The sequence below is a fragment of the Sarcophilus harrisii genome, chromosome 1 (assembly GCF_902635505.1).
Source record: "Sarcophilus harrisii chromosome 1, mSarHar1.11, whole genome shotgun sequence".
NCBI lineage: Eukaryota > Metazoa > Chordata > Mammalia > Dasyuromorphia > Dasyuridae > Sarcophilus > Sarcophilus harrisii.
This window is the reverse complement of record NC_045426.1, coordinates 649,716,335-649,727,228: the sequence shown is the minus strand read 5'-3', so window position 1 is coordinate 649,727,228 and position 10,894 is coordinate 649,716,335. Positions and strand designations below refer to the sequence as shown.

The following is a 10,894-nucleotide window of genomic DNA, read 5'->3' as shown; positions in this document are numbered from 1 at the left end:
TGAGTATAGGCCTGGTGTTGGACCATTGCCTGAGGACTTGATTATCAAAATTTGGACTATTTCATCAAAATGTTGGCTGCAGGGTGATTAATTTTTGGGTCAGAGCAGTTTCTATCAGCATTAGTAGAGGATGAACAAAGTCACTGAGTTCTTTAAGGAGATTTTGGCCACCTCAGTTTCCTCATCTGTAAAATGAGAAGGCTGGGACTTGATGGTTGCTAAGGTCTCTTCCACTTTTAGATTTATGGTCCTCCGCTCATGAAATATCAGGCTGGATAGGAGGCTGAAGGTCCATTGGGACTAGTCAAAGAGAATAGGCTCAGAGCCCTTCCTAATACAAATTCCCATTACCTGTACATTTCCCAGACTACAGAAGGTTCCTATCCACTGTGCTCTGGTGACCACTTTTGGAGTCCTTGGGCCAGGATGGACGGTGCCTTTTTGAAGAGCAAGGAAACATGGGTTTCATAATTTGCCGGGAAAGAGTATGTTAGGGTTAAGAAAGGAGGAGCAACGCTTACCCCTACAATCAACCATGCCCATCCCCCAGTGGCAGGTTCAAGGCAGTGGGAAAAGGGAGAGGGACATTGCAGGATTTGGGAGGAGAAAGTTGGCAGCAGGGAAAGAATGGGGAAGGGACAAAGAAAGAGTGAGCGACTGGGACAGAGCTAGGACTAGAGATAGAGTTTAGGACATGGATAATGGAGACAAGAAAAAGCTGTGGGCAACGGTGGTCGCACAGAGGTGGGGAAAAGAACTGAAACGGACAATTATCCACAAGCCTCGGGAAAGGGGGACAAGGGCAGCCGCGGTGGTGACAGAGCTTCCGCTGTGGTAGTTGGGGATACGGAAGGAGCTGGCAGTTAGGGACGGGGAGAAAGATCTGTAGAAGTAAAAACGGCGATAGTGAGGGTTGACAGACGCGAGGACAGAAACAGGCAGAGAAAAAGTTGGTGACGGAGTCGGAGTCAAATTTAGGCTCAGGTGAAGACACTGGCCAAGGGACCCGGGAAGGAACAGGGCCAGGGACAGGAGTGGAGAGCAGGGCAGAGCTGGCCACAAGGGTCGAGGACTGGGTCCCGGGCTGGGCCGTGGGCCCGAGGGGCGCGGTACAGCGGAGGCAGGGGGCGGGCTCTGCTCTGGGTCCCCAGGACAGTGGCGGCGGCCCCGCCCCTCCTGTCCCGCCCCCACCCCTCCCTCCCGGCTCCCTCCTTCTCCCTCTCCCCGGCGGTAATGAGGAGGGAGGAGACGGCGAAGGTTTTAAAAAGGATTTCTCCTTCGAGCCGGACAGGCAGTAACTAGGGTGGGGACCAGTCGTTAGGCCTGCCCCCGCCCCCCCGCCCCGTTTGCCCCCTGCCCGTCCGTCTCCTACTTTGTTCGCCCGCTCTGGGAGCTCGGAGTCTCGGCCCGGTAAGTGGAAGAGGGAGCGGCCGTCACTACTTTTCCCGGGACTGACTTCTTGGCGGGAGGAACGGGCTCCAGGCCGGGTCGGGCCAGGCCAAGAAGGCCTGGTGGGGCAAAGGTGGGTATGGGGACGGGCGGGGGGGGGGGGTGGCTGTCCCGGGAAGGGTGTGGGCTCCCTGGAGGGCGGCGGGCAGGGAAGGAAAGGGCAATATGTCCGGGGCGCCTTCGCCTGCTTTGGGCGCTTTCCCTAGCCCTCCCGCCTCCGCCCCTGGCACGGTCCTCAGTCCCGGGCTGGCACCGAGACTGCGGGGGAGGAGGGCATGGGCGCGGGCGCCTGAAGCCAGATCTCCCCCCGTTTGGTTAGCGGGACGGGCGGCGTGGTCCGCCAGTCTTGGAACCCTGGCCGGGCGCCTGAAGACAGAAGAGACCCCAGTGTGGTGCGCGCCCTTAAAGAACTTGGGGTTCTCCTGGGGGCCACCCAGGCGCCGGAAGCATTGGCCCCTTCCCCCATCCACGGCCCCAACTCCTTTCAAGTTCTTAAGGGCCGCCCCACCCAGCCGGGACTGGTTGTGAGAAGGGGCAGACGTTGCGCAAAAGCCTTGGGGCAGGAATCTGGGGGTGGGGGGATGTGCTGCTGAGGGTGTAGGGAGATTCCATCCCCGGTATTCCTCTGGGTTCCTCTGAGGACCCGATGCGGGTGTGGGGGTGGGGAAGGGGGTGTCAGTGCTGCCCTGAGCATTCCTTTTTCTCGAATTTCCAGCCAGAGCCTTCTCCCAACAGGACCCTCCTCTCCTACCCTCCCTCCCCCACCCCCCATACCCTGGAGACGAGTCAATTTGTGCTGTAATTGTGTCTTTCTGCATGACTAGGCCACCAGGGGTCAGGTGGGGGCTTTTGCAATGCTGGTTCAGGTATGAGCTTGAGAGGGGCTGTAGAGGGAGGTGGCAAGTGCATCATGGGCCAAATTTGTCCATATTCACCACGGACTTAAGACTGGATCAGTTACTGCTTGAGTGGGTGTCTTGGGTTTTCTTGGGGTTGGAGAGGCAAAAATCCTCCCAGGCCAAATCCAGCTGGGTCGCGGCTTGGGTGTGGTCTACTAAAGTCCACTGATGGACACCTCTTCAGTCAACTTGACCCAAGTTCTCAACTCCTGGGGGTCAGGATTGAGAGCAGTGCTTATAGCTCCCTGCCAGGAGGGGTTGGGCTTGAACCCAGATAGGCTGTTAAATAGTTCCCCTCAAGTCCAGATGCCTGTGGAGGAAAAATTTCTTTTCAGGGTATTGTGGGGTGATAAAAATTTGGAGGGACCTGGATTCAAATCCCTGTTCTGACAATAGCTATCTGACCTTGAACTTAGAATCACTGAATTTTTCTAAGTTTGTTTCTCCATCTGCAAAGGGAGAATGAGCGTCCTTGTGCCATCTTAACTGTGTCCAAGTGCCACGCAGAAGTATAGGGGTGTTGTCACCCCTAAAGGCCCCAAGCTGGGGGTTCTCAGGATGGGGTGTCTTCTCTTGCGGGCATTCCAGTGAGAAGCCAGGGATGTTCAGTGTTTAAGATGATCCACCCGTGCTTTCAGGTCCCCACTCTTCTCTATGGAGGGAAGGGGCTGGTTCAAAGACAGGAAAGAAGGTCCTGTCTGTGGTGTCCAGAAAGAGGCTCCACAGGTGTTGGAGCCCTAACACCAGCTTAGTCCTGGAGTATAGATAATGGAGAAGGTGGAGGAAGGAAGAGGGTCGAGGCCAAGATTTCAATCCCCACGTGGCCCACACAGAGAAAAACTCTGATCAGTGACCTAAACCCGATCATTTAACCCTGGCCCCAGACTGACTGCTAACCCTAACACATGACATCCTTGTTTAAAATAGGACCCTGGTATGAGAGCCCGGATGGATCCATTCAGTACATCACTGTAGAGGCCTCAGCTCTGGCTACTCTCCTGCTGTTGGGAGGAGGGGTGCTGGAGGACACTTGGGGACAAGGGATATGACTGGGGATAAAGAACTCAGCTTTGGGTCTTGAGGCAGGGGTGGGGGCCTCGGGTTGTCTTAACTCCTCTCCCCACCCCCAGTTCCCAAGTCTCCAGACTCCCTCCCTCTCTGCCTATTCTCCCAGAAGGAAAAGCAACTTTTCCTGTCTGGGCTCTGAGGCAGGGGGAGGGTGCTGGGGCACCTCTCCTTGATTTAAAGACACAGCTTTCTGATCCCACACTGAGGATTCACATACTTAGGAGTACATGGGCCTGGGATTCAAGCTTAGGCTTTCCTGCTTCTCCCCTCTGCTGGCCCCCTTGAGGTTTGCTTTGCTCCCCAGCTGCCCTGCTCTTACCACACCCCCAACTCCCTGTTCAGAAGCTCTGATTTACAGGGTCAGCCCTCGGGAAACTATGCCAGGCTCCTGACACACACAGAGCACATACATGACAGGGCAAGTCTTCGGGGGTGGGGTCTGCATGGACCTAATTTCCTTTGGTGCACATTTTTTTTGAACATTGACACTAAAATCATCAACCTTAGGGGGCAGCTCTGGACACCTTGGGGCCCACCCGCTGCCTGTCACAACTGGAGACCAGATGTTCTGAGATGGATACAGCTGCAATGCCCGCCTCTCCCGTCCCCCCAAGCCTGTGGGTTAATTGGCTTCTTTGGTACAGGGAGTGGAGGAGGGGAGGCAGTCTACCCTTCCATCCACCCTGGGGGTAATAGACTTTTGTAGATCCCAAAGCTAGCTTTGAACAAAACCACACCCTACTTTTTCTAAATGTCTTCTATAAAGCTGTTGGGATGGCGAACCTTCTCCCTTTATCACATCCTTATTATAGCATGCACAAAAGGATGCTGGGTGGCAGAGGAGGGAGGCATTCCTGGGAGCAATCCCAGACCCAGTGTACCCTGAACTTTATTCTTTACTAATGACTGGACTCTAAACTTCACTGAGAACCACTTACCCCCAACCCCATCCTTCTGATAGTTGGACTTCTTTTTCTCAGTTTGAATTTATCCTGATGTCCAGGTGTGGCTTGTTCCTGAATTCACTGTGTAATCTTAGGTGTACCCTTGAACTTTTCTGGTCTTGGGGTTCTTCACCTGTAAAGTAGAAAGTATGCAATAAGCTGATAGAAAGGAGAGTGCATTGAGTGTCAAGGCTTGAGTCCTCTTAATCTTTTCCAGCCTAGGGTTTCCTCATCTGTTCCCTCTCTGGAGAAGCTAACTGAATTCATCTTCTCACAGACAAAGATGGTACTTCTGAAATCTGGAAATCCTAGGTAGTGGTCAGTGGAGGAAAGGCTTGGTGTCCTTAGGCAGAAGTAAAAGCTGAGGCCCTATTGGTCCTAAGATCTTTGGTTAGGGGTTATCACCCGAATAAGATGCTGGGAGCTGATGACATCTTGAATGTGGTCATTTCAAGCACTGGTCTTGGGCAAAGATCGCATCAGATTCCTTAGGATGTTCGCTGGAACTTGGAGGGTTCCTTCAGCATGCACATGTTGGTGGCATTGAGTCCTTAGGAAAACCTGCCTTCCAGACAGAATTGGTCTTATATTTCTTTTAGCTGTGGAGGAGATTTCCTGGTGGGAGGAGGTCTGAGGGATAAGTCTGAGGGAATCAGGGTTCTGAGGACACTTTACTGACCTGGTTTTTACTAGTGGCACAAGCCTAAGGAATTGCCTCACCCGAGTTTTGGATCTTAAAGCCAGGTTCTAAAAGTTATAATTCTTGACTTAAGGGAAAGGGGGATGGGGCATAGTTTTGATTATTTCTCTGGCTTAGGAAAATCTTCCTAGAGATTCTGTCCTATTTGACCTGAAAGACAGGGAATATGACTCTTATGATAGTGAAGCAAATAATACGCTGGATCCTGAGATCTCTAGGTGTTTATCAGAAGCTGGCATGACAGTGAAGAGGGTAGGTCAGAAGGAGGAGTCCTCTCATTGGGGACTCCTCAAATTGAGACCTGTCCTGGGTTTATCTTAGCATGCACTTCTCCAAAGGGAAACCTACTTCTGTTGACCTGCCAAGAGACCATGAAGGTGGAGATGGATTGGGAGCTGTGGCTTTGCCTGGTTTTCCTTTTTAGTCAGTGATTCAGACCCCATGGTGATTCCTGCCACCCCCCTTCAGAAAAAAACCAAAACCATCACCCTATGGTAACTGTAGCCTGAGGCCCTCTGCCTTTCACCCAGGCAGGTTTCCCTTTTGGGAGATCATCCATTCTGGTTCTTTCTATTCTTCAGCATAACAGTCTTCTCCAGTATGGCTGGCCAGACTCCACCTTGGGGGAGGGGGGCACTACTTCAACAGCTGTCCAGTGGGAGGGAGGCTGAGGGGAATGATTTCCAGTCAGAGGCCCCATTCTAAAGGGAAGGGTAATGGTTGGGGAAATAGCCCCAGGAGGGTTCCCCTTGTTAGATCTGCTGTGTGGGCCCCAGCTCCTGCTTTGTGGTGTCTCTGCTAAGGATCTAAGCCCATTAGTCTGAAGCGTTAGTGACAGGCCTGGCCCTGTGGCCCGAGCCCAGGCAGCCAGGCTAAGGCAGGGTGGAGCCTGGTTTGGTATTTTCCAATCCAGCCCAGGGAGTGGGTGGAAAGTATGTGGGGACAGGGTTTGGAGGCAGCACTGCAAGTTGCCCCTGATTCATCCTTGGGAGCTCTAGTAGGGGGAACCTTGAATGTGCCTGTGTACAGACTGTCTTGTGGTCACGCCTGTGTCCTGCCTTTTCTCTTCAGACTTTCCTGGGAGCTTCATTTAAATCGTCCTCCATTCTCCGCTGGGCCTGCCACCTTTGAGCCATTCCTATGTGCCTGTCCTGGTCCTCACCTGCCTTTTTGCTGGGCCTAAGTAGAGACAAGTGTCCTATCTCACTGGACCAGGGTCAAGGTCACTGAGGTCTAGTGGAGCAGGGCTGTGAGGGGTAGGGAGCTTAGGAGGAGAAGGCTGTCTTGTCTGCTGGGACAGGGTGGGCCTTGGCCAGGTTCATGGCTGTGTGCAGGGGAAACCCCACAGGAAACGGGCCGGGCCAGATGGCCGCCCTTCCCGTTCTGTTCTGTTCCCCAGGACACCAATGTGCTGCCTCACTTCCGGAGGCAGCTTGGGGCAGGGCGGGTGCTGGGAGGCAGGAGGGAGGAAGCTGGGGGGTCTGTTTCCAGCCCATTCCTGGCTGCACTAAATTTTGCCCAGCTCCTTCAATACCTGACTTGAGAAAAGAAGTGTCCTGGATTGCTGGTGTCTTATGGTGAAGGGTAGGGGCTACAGGGTATCTTTTCCCTTTTCCCTTTTCCCAAATCCTGTTGCTATTTGGGAGTGCCCCAAGCCCAGGCTTTCCCCTCAGCCTTTGGCTCTCTTGCTCCTTGCTCTGTGGGCAAAGATGTTCTACTGGCTTTAGGCATGCTAGCTAAACCTTGTAGGCAAGGAGAGGACCCGTTTGGAGATGTTAAAGAAGGAATACTTTTAAATATGAATCTCCAGACTCTACCAGGGAGAGGGTTAAGGCCTGGCTGTGGGACCATGACAGAAGCTGGGGGGAGGCCCTGGCGGTTTCCTCCCCCTCTTTGGGCTTCTAGGAAACGGCGCCAGCTGGTGTGAGATCACTTCCTCACCCTGCCTGCCTGCCGCCCGATTTCTCTTCCTCTCTCCCTAGCCCTGTTTGGCCTGCCCAGCTGGAGAAGGAGGACATGCTTTCCTTCGGCTGGTGTTCTCTACTTGTTGGGCTTGGGGGCCAGGAACACAGGAGAGTGGAAGGGAAAGCTGGTATCCAGGAATTTGGGGAAGCCTAGGTCCTTCCAATCTTCCAAGGCGTGCCCTCTGCCTTGCCCAACCTTCACTAGAGGTCAGTGATTTTCTCCTCTTCCCAGTAGCTGCTTCTGCACATCTGATTTTCTTTTCCTGCAGAGAGAGCTTTATACAGATGTGCACCTCTGGAAGAATTCTTTGGCCTTGCTTTGGATCTTGGATTACTAGAGCTAGAGGGACTCCCCACTCCTCACTACCCAAGCTCCTGTCTGGGGAAAGGGCTTCATCCCAAATAAGAGGCTGGGATATTTAGGCTAGTAAAAAGCATTCCCTCTGGGCCAGAGAAAGTTCACAGGATCATGGAGATAGAGCTGGAAGGGACCTTAGAAGGCCCTTAGCCTAATCCTCTGATTTTACAGATGAGGAAACCGTTGCCCAGAGAGGCTGGGGAGGGTGGGAAGAAGGCTGACACTACCCTGTATAATGGAATCAGAGTGAACGGCTATGTTTTTCCTTTGTTTTCATCATCTTTGTTCTCTCCTTTCTAGGTCTGAGCTTCCTCTATGGTCCTCGACCCAGCACCCCTGAGCCTTGGCCGGCTGGGGTTCCTGGGGATGGGATTTGATTACTGCCACAAATCACATTGCCAGGGATTTCCAACTGACCACTGGCCCTGCTGCTGAAGCTGCCAGGTCCACTACTAGTATGCACATGTGGGTGCCTATCTGTGGGGCAATGGAGCCCAAAAGAGTGGGCCCCCCAGCCCAGCCTGGCCTGAGGAGCAGGACTTAGCTGCCTTGTGAACAGAGTCAGCATCATATTGTGTTCACAGTGGCTAAGTTCCGCCCCCCTTGCCCCCCTACCCTTGGCCACCTTGTTCTTCATCCAGTCTGTCTGCTTCTAGGTCTCACTGGGCTCTGCCTCCTGTGCCTACTGAGCTGAAACACAGTTGCTTTGGATAAACTGGCTCAGTTCAGCAGGAACAGGAGTCTGGCCTTCTCCTGGAGACACCTGCCCTATGACCCTGAGAATGTGGGAGGCTGGAAAGGCCCCCAGGTCCAGTGGTGGGATGAAGGTGCTGCCTCCAACTACTACAGCAGTGCTGACTGTCTAGCTATGTGTCTCTAGTGTCCAAAGAGATCTGAGAATTGCCTTGGCAGCTTCACGGCTTTGCAGTAAAAGACGAGAGATCAGAAGACGACCTGGCTGAAGCTGAGATGCAGAGACCCACTGAGCCTAATGTACATTCTATGCAAAATTTCAGCAAGCTCAAATTGTATCTTCTTACTTCTTATTTTCTCCAGCTGTCCCAATTTAGATGAGAGACACTCATCCTAACCTGTCCCCTAAGCTACAAGGAACAGCAAAGGACCACTCTTATCTTAGTTTCTTCCTTTCTATCCCAAATTGTAGGCCTAGTAGCCACCTTTTATTCCCTACTAAGGATTGATATGCAAGAGACAATAACTACAGATCCCTGCCCTGAGACCATTAAGGGCCCATTTTGGGCTTCTAGAGTGAAGCTGTCATAACCCAACAGGCCCTCCAGTTTCATGGACTGTATGGGCCCCCCCCCCCCCCAGAGCAGAAGACCTTTATGAGATTGGAGCCCAGGGGCCCATCACTTTCTCTCCCCCTTGTGCATGAGGCCCTGGGCTTCTCTCCTGGAGTCTCCCCTCCTAAGGCACCCCACCAACTTTGCCCTCTAGAGACAGGAGAAGGGCAAAGAACTTTTTCTTGATATAGGCTGTGCTTTGGGGGGTAAAGGAACACTGGTTCATTCAAGTTACTCTCCAACCCCTTGGAGGTCAGGATTTATTGCTATAAACTCACTGCTGCCTTATTCTTGCCACTTCCAACTGAGGACCTATTTCTGATTCTCCCCTGCTTCCATCCCCGAAGCGTAGGACATCTTAGTATTTGAAGCGACTCCCTCTATTTTGAGTGTTCGCATGTGACAAAGGTAGGAGCCTTTCTTCGTCAGCCCGTGGTTCCTGTTGTGAGAGACCGGCTACTCTGCTTCTACACAAATCAGGCTTCAGGGCGCAGTGACTGGCCTGGTGTTCGGGACGCAGCGGGGCTCCTGGCCCCACACGAGGATGCAGGAGGGACTGAAAATCTAGATAGGAAACTGGAATTACTTTAGGGCTCGACACAGGCAGCAGAGGAATGATGTATCCTAAACCCGAGGTCCGATTAAAGTTTACTCAAGCTCAGGCCTGGCGTCTCAGGAGGTTCTGGTTCTCTCCTTCTCTGCACTCTGGGTCCCTGCTCCCGAGGTCCATTCGGACATGCCCTTAAGTGGGGCTGGGTAATGGGCTGCGAGAATGAAGGTCCTCGGGGCCTGGAAGCTTTGCCGGATTAGGGGGCGGGGGCTGGAGGAGCTGGGAGACTGAGGGAGCTAGGAAAGGTAACGGACTAAAGAACTGGGGGAATAACGTGGGTGAGAAAGGGAGGGACGGAAAGCCGGCAGAAATGGAGGTAGCAGCAGGGATAACGGGTGGAGTTGAGGAGGTCGGAGAAGGGGCTACGGATACAGAGGAATTTGATGCTGGGGGGTGGGGGGTGCTTGGGGGATGTGAGGGAGAGCAGACTATTGAGGAGACACAGGAGGGATGGGGGTGGAAGGGATGAGGGACGGGTGGGAGAAGGGATGAGGGGGATGAGGGACGGGTGAGGAAAGGGATGGGGGGATGAGGGACGGGTGGGAGAAGGGATGAGGGACGGGTGAGAGAAGGGATGAGGGGGATGAGGGACGGGTGAGAGAAGGGATGAGGGACGGGTGAGAGAAGGGATGAGGGGGATGAGGGACGGGTGAGAGAAGGGATGAGGGGGATGAGGGACGGGTGAGAGAAGGGATGAGGGGGAATGGGGTCGGTGGTTGGGGAGTTGTGGCTCCCCAGCCCGGTCCTCGCACCAGGGGAAGGCGCCAGGGCGAGCCCTACCTGCAGCCGGACGCTCCCAGAGCCGCTCGCGGAGGAGTCTCCGCTCTCGACCCTGACGGACGGCTTGGCGGGCCAATGGCAGCGCGGCTTGCGTCGCGCCCCGCCTCGCCCGCAGATGTGGCGGCGGCGACTTTCGGCAGTCGCGGAGTCAGCGTGCCCCCTGGCGGCTTCGCGCAAAAGGCACGTCGACAAGGCGCACCCTAGCGGCTGCGCGCGCACATACGTGTCCCTCTCATGTTACCCCCTAACACATCTCCTCGCTGTGAAGCTTACGCTGCTATTCACACAGCGCCCCCTGGCGATCACGTGCCCACGGAATCGCAGAGTGGGCCGCCCGCACCCTTTGTTCCTGGCCCCCGCCCCACTGCAGTCAGCTAAGGCCCACGGGGGCAGCCTTTCCGGGACCGTTTGACTGCTCACCGAGGGTTGGGGGAGGCCACAAACCCGAACTTTCTGGAAGCCCCCCTCCCCCCCGCGCGGCCCGCCGATTTCTGTGGGCCCGCTTCCTCCTCCGCGTTCCAGGGGCTCCAACCTTGGGAGAAGTCCCCCGCTGCGGGGCGGCGAGACGCCGCGTCACTCGGAGGGCCCGGGCCCGCCATCTCGCGCCGCCATGGGGGGGGAGGGGGGAGGAGCCCGAGATAAGCCCGGGGCCTTCTGCCTTGCAAGGTGCTCCGCTCCAGCGTTAGGGGTCGCTAAGAACGGCGGGGGGGGGGGGGGGGGGAAGGCCGCGAGGTTCTGCCGTCTGAGGAAGACCGGCACATTTAGTATGAAGCCGGGGGCCGGGCCTTCGCAGCCGCCCGGGAGAGGGGGATCTG

General features: G+C 54.9%; 1 long non-coding RNA gene and 2 other non-coding genes across 3 annotated transcripts; all 3 read left to right on the top strand.

Moving 5' to 3' along the window:
- The first annotated feature begins 5,788 nt into the window (after positions 1-5,788).
- On the top strand, positions 5,789-9,350 carry LOC116420762. The gene is made up of 2 exons (XR_004231180.1): positions 5,789-7,231; positions 7,683-9,350. It is a non-coding gene; the product is annotated as an uncharacterized LOC116420762 (long non-coding RNA).
- On the top strand, positions 7,672-7,821 carry MIR23A (microRNA mir-23a). The gene has a single exon (NR_105692.1). It is a non-coding gene; the product is annotated as a microRNA mir-23a (primary transcript).
- On the top strand, positions 7,999-8,148 carry MIR24-2 (microRNA mir-24-2). Its single transcript, NR_105693.1, has one exon. It is a non-coding gene; the product is annotated as a microRNA mir-24-2 (primary transcript).
- Positions 9,351-10,894: the final 1,544 nt, after the last annotated feature.